Here is an 8,976-nt window from a genome sequence, read left to right on the forward strand (position 1 = left end):
ACTCGGGATACTTATAAGATACTACCATGATTTTTTCAGATTTTTTGGTCCAAAAATAAATTAGGCCAAAAACCGGCCTTACCGACCCTCCCCCTTTGAAAGAGCTCAAACTTTTTGAATTTTTGTCTAATAGAAAAATATAACTAAAATAGTTTCTAAATATATTTTATATTTATTGATGAATTTAAAAGAAATTTTCTAATCTTTTTGAAATTTTTTTTTCTGACCTTTATCAAAATTTTCAAAAGTATACAACTTTTCTATTTTTTTTTATAGAAATTGAACATTTTATTTGGATAATTTGCAAGTCTTCTACCTAGCTATAAGAAACTTAGAGAAACATTTTAAGCTTTGAAAGAAATGTTATATTTTTTTTTTGAAAATGCTCTAAATTTTTTAATTTTGGTTGGAAATATCTGATTTACGAACTTAACCTTTATTTTGGGATCCTTAAGAAGTGCCTTAAAGGCTGTCTTGATTGGATAAATGATTCAAAAGTTAGCGTGGCTACAATTTTCAGGTAACCACACAGAAAAAACTGAAGTTAAATCTTGTTGCAAGTAAATTTTCCCGCTGTTAAAGTTTACATGCTTTTTGGCGAAAGTTTATCCCACGATGGAATAAAAGCTGTCGTCTGCTACGACGTCCTTAGCAGCAATAGGAAAACGGCAAAGTATGAGTGAATTCGAGTTCTATATCAGGACACCAGATTTAAAAGTACACAGAAAAAACAAAAGTTAAAATTTGTTGCAGTTAAGACTTGCAACAGTTAAAAATTAAATATATTTCAGCGAAAGTTTCAAGCAGGTTAGGAGAATAATTTTGATCTCGTCTACTGCTTCACGCGGAAGTGAGCAAATTTCAGTAAAACATGTAGAATAAGCAACAGAAAAAAGAATTGTTCTTACTGATATAGTATCTCCTCGAAACAAATTGCACTATTGTAGATGAAATAGAATTGATTTATAATACCATTTAGCAAAAAGCGCAAAAACAACTGACAGATGGGAATCCCCATTTCTCTCCAATTTAATGAAGTTAAACGACGATAGATAGCGCCAGTGTCGCGATTCTCGCTACATCTTGAATAAAAGTGGAGCGTTTATAAGGCGAAAGATTATCTTGGCAAGGTTAAAAATCGGAAATTATCTTCGATTAACGTAAAGTTTATCCGGCAAGGTTAATTTTTGTTAGGCTGAATCTTTCACCTGGAATCGACGTAAACTTTATCTTTTGTTTTTTTCTGTGCATACATAGAGACATAAAGACAGACAGACATACAAACAGACATACAGGCAGACAGGTAAACACCGACAAAATTGTATGACTTTCGGATTCTGTGAGAGCCGAAACGTAAAGATCCGTTAAGAACCAGAGATCGAAAATTTGGACGATTACATTAAACTCTCATGAATGAGAATGTAAAAACATAAACAAATCTAGGTATTCTAGAAGTCTGTGCAGTCAAAGGTATTTATTAACACATATGTTTCATTAGAAAAAAGGTGAGAAAAACTAGTTTCGAGAATGAACGATTCTTACTATCACACCCACAATATAGACTTATGAAAACGCTTTCCACGTTAGGAAATATGTTAAGTCACTACTGTGAATTCGCTAAGTCCGTAGACAGTTTTTATAGCATAAACGAAATGATCATTATTATGGAAAATCAATTCAACTGTTTTCAGGGATATCAGGAATCTGCAGTGGAGAATAAAAGTTTTAATGTATTCGAGTTCTTTTTTATGATGAAAATAATTAGTAAACATGTTCTTGTCAAACAATATGATTATTGTTTTCGATTTTTATACATTATTTGTTTCTTTATCAAACTAATCATCAAAAAGTCAACAAAGTTGAATTTCTCAAAAGTTCGTTGATTATTCTAGGGTTAATTTGACATTTTAGCAAAAAAGTCCATGGAACATTTTTGTCTCAAATAATCTAAAGATTATGATAAAAAACCTTGAGCCTTAGAAAAATGATTTTTCTATCGTTTGAAAAATTATTATAATCTTTGGAGTGTTTTAAAAAAGAGGAAAAACATTATGCAATAAGTTTCGTACACTGAGAAAAAGTACTCTTGAATTAAGTGTCAGTGAGATGAATGGCGCTTTCGAATACGGTCAGAAGCATATATCACGCTGTTAGAAATTTCTGTGGGAATTTTCAGAGACGCGTCACTAAAGCTTTATGCAGAAACCTTTTCTAAATTTTCCGAAACTGTAACATCAATTTTAGCAACGGTAACTGCATGAAACTCCAGTCACATGTATCACAAAATTATGTTGCAGTTTAGGAAATTTTCAGTCACTGTAACTGAAAATTCCTAGAGGTTAAAAATTTTTTTGGTTCATTATTTTAATATAAAACATGAAGTCTATGTTTGTTCTAAAAATATAAATAGAAAAGACTAACCACTTCTCATTTATCTATGCTATATGCACTCATTGTATTAAATATTTAATCAAATCCCATCTTTTATAAGAATTTTTTTGACATTTAATATATTGAGTATATTATATAACATAGTTATTGATATATAAACTTCGTTCGTATAGTCTTACTTAAATTTTTATTTTCAAGACAACTATACACTTCAAAATTAAAATTATGAACCATACAATAATCTCTATATAAATTACATGTTTAGAGAACTTTACTCATGAAACGTATACAAAATGTTATTTTATTTATTATACATAATTTTCGTGTGTAATTTTTTCGTAAAAAATTAAACATTCAACCAGAAAATATGAATTTTCAGCAAAAAAATTAATTTGTAGAAAAATAGCTAAACCTTCAACCAAAAAAATTAATTTTCAACTAAAATACGAATACTGCCTAAAAAAATGATTTCTTAAAAAAGTGGTTCAAACAAAATTTTCAACAAAAAAAGTTGTATCCTCAAACAGAGAAAAGATTAACTTTTTAGAAAACAGAACCTTTTTTATCCAAGAAAGACGAAATTTCTACTAAAACGGATGAATTTTTAAACAAGTTATAACATTTATAAGTAAAAAGGTTATGTATTGTGGAGGAAGCCACTGCAAACAAATGAATATAAATACCAGGCAAACAGATAACCGAAAAACTTTATCTTTAATTTTCTCTAATTTCGCACTGACCAATTTTTCTTTTCCTTGGCCATATTAATCTTCAAAGATCAAAATCATAAATTTGTAACAGTTTTAACCTAGAATCTTTTATAAACTAGATAAACTGATTTCAAATTTATTTTACTTGACAGTTTCCCTAACCAAAAAAATACCCTGTCTTTAAAAAAAATTGTTATTAGCCAGGTTCGTTTTTACTCACCAGGTTTCTTCAGCGTGTGATGTTCCGACAAATTTTCTACGAGAATAAAATGCCCCCCTTACTTAAAAAATCAAAACAAAATCTTTCCAACACGCCGATTATCACCAAACTGAACCTCCATGCTTCGTCTGCTAGCCGCACGTACTCGAGAAGCGATGAGTGCACATGCAACTGCACATTTCTTTACGTCACTTAGAAAAAGCTAACCCACACAAATACAATTCCAAAACGGGGAATTGGAATTTTTTGTACAAAAACCGTTAAAATAAGTAGCTAAGACATTATTTGATCGATTAAAAACAAAAAATACATTAGTAATTTTATAGTAAATTAATATAAATGGATATTTTTAAAGCTAGTCATAAACTCCAATGGAGTTTATCAAAATAAAATGTCATAATTTACTTATAATTTATTACAGAATACATTAAAAGGCAAGAATAGATTGTGATTACCGTTTAATTATTTACTCATTCTCTCTAATTCTAACCTTAAAGTTTGTAATTTAATAATAACTCAAAAATTTAATTTTTTAATAAAATTAGTAAGTACGCATTAAAATTCAATATCATAGACTAATATTATCGATTCATTTGAAAATTAAACTGTTTGTTAGTAAATTTTGAATTAGAATTCATCTTAATTCAAGTTAATACCTAAATTGAAAAACGTATTCAAACCATTTAAATTATTTTTGGGTTGAAAATTTATTGTCTGAAAAATCTGTTTTGATTAATATTTAAACTATTTTGTTGAAAGTTCGTCTTTTTGGTTCGAAAATTTGCCATTTTAATTATAAATTACATTTTTCTTTGAGAAAAATGCAACTGTTTTGTTAAAAATCATGTTATTTAGGTAGAAAATTCATAAATTTGGTTAAAAAATTCTTCTATTCTTAATAAAAAATCCTATTTATTTAAAAAATGATATCATGTTTAACTTATAATTAAAATATTTTTCGTTTGAAATATCAACTATTATTTTTTTTTCTAAGAATTAATCTTTTTAGGTGGAAAATTAATATATATATATTTTTTAATTCAATAACTTGTTAGAAAATTGAAGTATTTGGTTACCCAAAAAAGTTAAATTCTGATAAAAAATATACTAGTTGATATTTTAACCAAAAAAATATTTTAATTACATATAGAAAGCACACGAATTAATTAAAAAAAAATTTCAATCAAACTGCTGAAGCCTCAACCAAAACGATTAATTTTCAACCACAGTTGCATTTTTGCTCAAGAAAGATGAAATTTATAATTAAAAAGATATGTTTTCGAACCAAAAAGAAGAATTTTCAAGAAAATAGTTCAAATGTTAATCAGGAAATATTTTCCAACCAAGAAAAAAAAATTTCTAACCAAACTACTGAATTTATAATAAAAAAGATGAGTTTTTTCCAAAAATGTTATATTTTCAATTTGAAAATATAAATTTTCAACAGAAAAGTTAATTTACTTAAGTTATATTTAAAAATTAAATCGATAATATTAATATTTTATATAAATCTATAATATTGGATTTTAATACATAGTTACTAATTTCTGTTGAAAAATTAAATTTATTAGATACTATATTACATTACTTACCTAAGCATTTTGGAAACTTTAAGGTTAGAATTTGAGGTTTCAAGAAACTACTTTGATCAAGTTTTCTAGAATAACTAATCAATTAAACGGCAAGGTTTTGTCTCATAAACAATATTTTTAATATATCACTAGAATAATACTGCTGTATTTAATTAAAAGCATAGTGAAAGTGACCGTCTCAGTAATGGAAACGCAATTTCGCAACTCACGTTCAAGTATCCGTAATTGAGACAGTCAGCGACATTTGTCCCGGTTTAAGCCACTTCGCTAAAAATCTGTCCAAATCAGGGGCGCCACCCCCCCCCCGGGGGGGGGGAGGCATGTCGGCGGCCGCTTGATCTGTTTTGAGGGGGAGGGGTCCCGAAAATTGAGAAATATATTGTGTAAATAAATTAACTACAAATGCACGAAAAATGAGGAAAAATAATCAAGTAAAGAAAGAGAAATAAAACAGAAGGTGCACAAATCCATAATTTGTACGATTGAATTTATATTTATCAATAGATTCGCGAATATAACTTCTGAGAACTCCATTTCGCAAGTATATTTAAGTTTTTAAAAGTATAAAAAAGAATGACTCTAATATATGCCTTTGCCGTATGCCAGCATAAATAAAACGGGCACAAAAAATTCCATTTGGAGAAAAAGTAGATCAGAGTTAAATAACTAATCATTTTTTCAAATTGGCAATTATAAGTGATGCAAGAACGTATCCTGATTAATTTGGTCGATTACAAAAAATATATCGTAGAAAAATATTGATTAATAAATTTTGCCTAAAGAGTTTTTTATAAATCCAATACAAATTGGTCTAACTTATCATCAGGCTAGCCATGTGCTCGAATCCATACATAATTTTTCAACCTATAATATTTATTTTAATTATTTCAAAATTTGCAGATCACTTTCCAGTCATTTAAACATTTGTGTTATTCCGATCTCCATATTTTACAATATTATAATAATAAAAACAAAATAATGAATGAACGCTGTTTCCTAATGTTTTAAAAACATTGAAAGTTTTTCAAAAATTTGTAAAAAGACAATGATTTAATTGAGTAATATTGAGGATATTATCGATTCATCATCCAACCACCTAAGAAAATCTTTACCCCTCAGTAGAAGTTTATACTACTCATGCCAGTACCGCTGAGTAGAATCTTAAGTAATTTTCGAATAACTGATAAAAATAAGTTATTTAAGTCCTAACAATTTAAGTGTTTAATATTGATGCGAAATAGTACATTCGAGTGTTTGTCTGAAGTAGATCCGCCCGACCTGTTTCAAATAGGATTGGCGCCACTGGTCCAAATGCGGGACATTAAAATATTCATAAGTTATCGAATAAAATTGCTAATAAAGTTATGAATTTTATTCTTAAGCGTATTAAAAATTTACAAGAACATTACTTTTTCTTTTAGTGTAGGATATTTCAATAATATAATGTTGTAAAAGTTATGCGGAAAGTTTTGAAATGAAAAAAAATTCCAAATTTTGCAGCAGTTCATTCACAAATTTGATGAATAATTTTGATTATTTTTTACTAAATGTGTATCTTGTCAGGAGAAAAATGAACAGTGGTAACAAATTTAAATGATCTTCAATAATAATATAAAATTCTTACTTTTATCATTTACGTTGGAATATAAAAGATACTCAAAAATATCTATTATTGTCTCAGTACTAGACATACATTTTATGTCGTCGCAGTAATGGTCGGTTTACCTTACGGCATATGTGATACCCAGGAAAAAAGGATCCATTGAAAAGACGACTCTGTGAATTGCCTAGCTGTCTTCCCGGTAAGAAGGTTCGAATTGATTACCATGGAAACGTTTCCATTGGTTTTCTATCGTATATTTGAACATATCATTTCAATTCTGAAAAATGTCGAAACGTGATAACGAGAGCGATTGTAATGAGTGCAGCTCTTGATTTAAGTCAGAACCTCCACTCATAATTTGAATTTTCAAAAAAAGTAGCGGAGCCCAAAAATCGATAATACAGCCCAAAATTCTGACACAGAAAAATTTGGGAATTTCGTGTGTATAGGTTCTAGTTTGATAGACCTCAGCGAAACGATTCGAATACGATTAAAGTGTAGTCAAGGAAGGGACTAAACGAAACGGAATTGATCAGAATTGTTTTGTGTACAAAATATGTATCACCCAGACTGTAACGGAATTGGATTGTCAACATTTTTTTAACATATAAAAATGTGAATTTGAAGATTCCTGTACATTTTTCTATAAACGTGTCTCATACGGAAATTATAAAAACTGCTTGATTTAAAAGTATTTATTTCATAGACTTCTGTTTTGAATACATACATGTTTCCTTTTATATATACTGTACATGTTCGAAAGATGGTCGTGCGTGTATCAAAAAGCTAGAGAATGATGCCAGAAGTGTTCAATTGGCGGCGTAACCATACTAAACTTATTTATTGCCGCGTAAAGTTTAAAATGATAAAAGAATTATATTGAATACGCCAAATTTAATTGTTTATCGTCAAATTTCTGACTTAAGAGAAGTTGAAGAATAATTGGTTGATTAATAAAAAAGAAGTGTAGTGAAAGTTTGAGTTGCATTTGTGAATTGTGAAGAAGTGGAGAAATAAGTATGTGTTTATGTTGAAACACCATGATCATTAATAATTTTATAAGAATTAATGTACATTTTTCTTGTAAAAATACTCCGAAAATAATTTTTCTTACTAAAAATAAGTGTTGAGGGTCACGGATGATAATTTTACGAGTGCATACTTACAATTAAACAGGGTGCTTATTCTTTTGAAGGTTATTTATCAGAAGGAGCATGAATACATAAGGAAAAGATTGTTTGTAGACAAAAGAAAAATACAAGTGTTCACTGAAAAGCAATTGAAGAATAGATTGTTTATTTACGCAAATGAAGCGATGTAAAGGTTTTAATTGACTAAATTCGCCGACTCTGCATCCGTGCACTGTAAAAAAAAGTTTTGTGTAAAATTAAAAAGTTTCGGAAAATTACATATTGTATCATTGTAAATATCACACACTTCACTGTGTGATTTTACAAAAGTATGTGAAATTACATCCTCCAGCGATGTAAATAAAAGGACTCTCGAACAGCAGTGTAATATTACACAATCGACAAAAATAAAATTACACATTCCCTCGTACGAACTTTACATTCAGAAGGGAAAATTCAGTCGCAGCATGTAAAAATACCATGAGTCGGTAAAATTACTTTCCTGTGATTGAAAATTACATCGAGATTTTTAATTTTACCAAAGATCTTTAATTTTACCCTGGCATAAACTCTGAAATTTTTGATTTATAATTAATTTAAAATTTAGAATAATTAATCATATAATATGTGAATACGAAAGCGTCTCTCGTGTACGTTGTTTATCGATGCCTTCATCCTTCAATTTTGGAATATTTTTATTCTTAATGTGAGGAAATTGACAGCTATGTTCAACTTATTTGACAGCTTTCACACAAAAATAGACCGAATTCGAGCTATTCCTATTTAGCCTTTTACATTTTCTGCTATTGGAACGGAAAAAATGCGGTTATTAAAAATGTATATTTCATATTTTTGTTACGGAATATTTAAACATCAAAAAAACACCCATAGCATCTTATGTGTTTTAGGTAAATGGTAACGTGTCCGGCTTGTGTTTCTTCAATCTCCATGACATTCTACGAAGTTTGAGCTTCGAGTGTTCGAAACCTGTCGCCCTGATGAATTTTATTTTATTCTTTCACATAATGAATTTTACATTTTCGAGTGTAAAATTATCGGCCGAATTGGAATATCACAACAGATTCGTAGAGTTACTCCGATACACGAGGGTCCTTTTATTTACATCCACCAGAGATGTAAAATTCAATAGATTTGTTTACAGTGTGAATATTGAAGCCATTGTTTGAAAAAAATGTGTTCATTTTTAAATGTCATAAATATTATTGATTTTCTTAGAAGGAATGTACATTTTTTCCTACAGAAGATTGCAATGTTTGCAAGGGACTATAGTAACGTCAAGAGAGATCGGCGCACTGAATTAGTAAGCGAC

Source organism: Belonocnema kinseyi, chromosome 5 (assembly GCF_010883055.1).
Source record: "Belonocnema kinseyi isolate 2016_QV_RU_SX_M_011 chromosome 5, B_treatae_v1, whole genome shotgun sequence".
NCBI classification, from domain to species: domain Eukaryota; kingdom Metazoa; phylum Arthropoda; class Insecta; order Hymenoptera; family Cynipidae; genus Belonocnema; species Belonocnema kinseyi.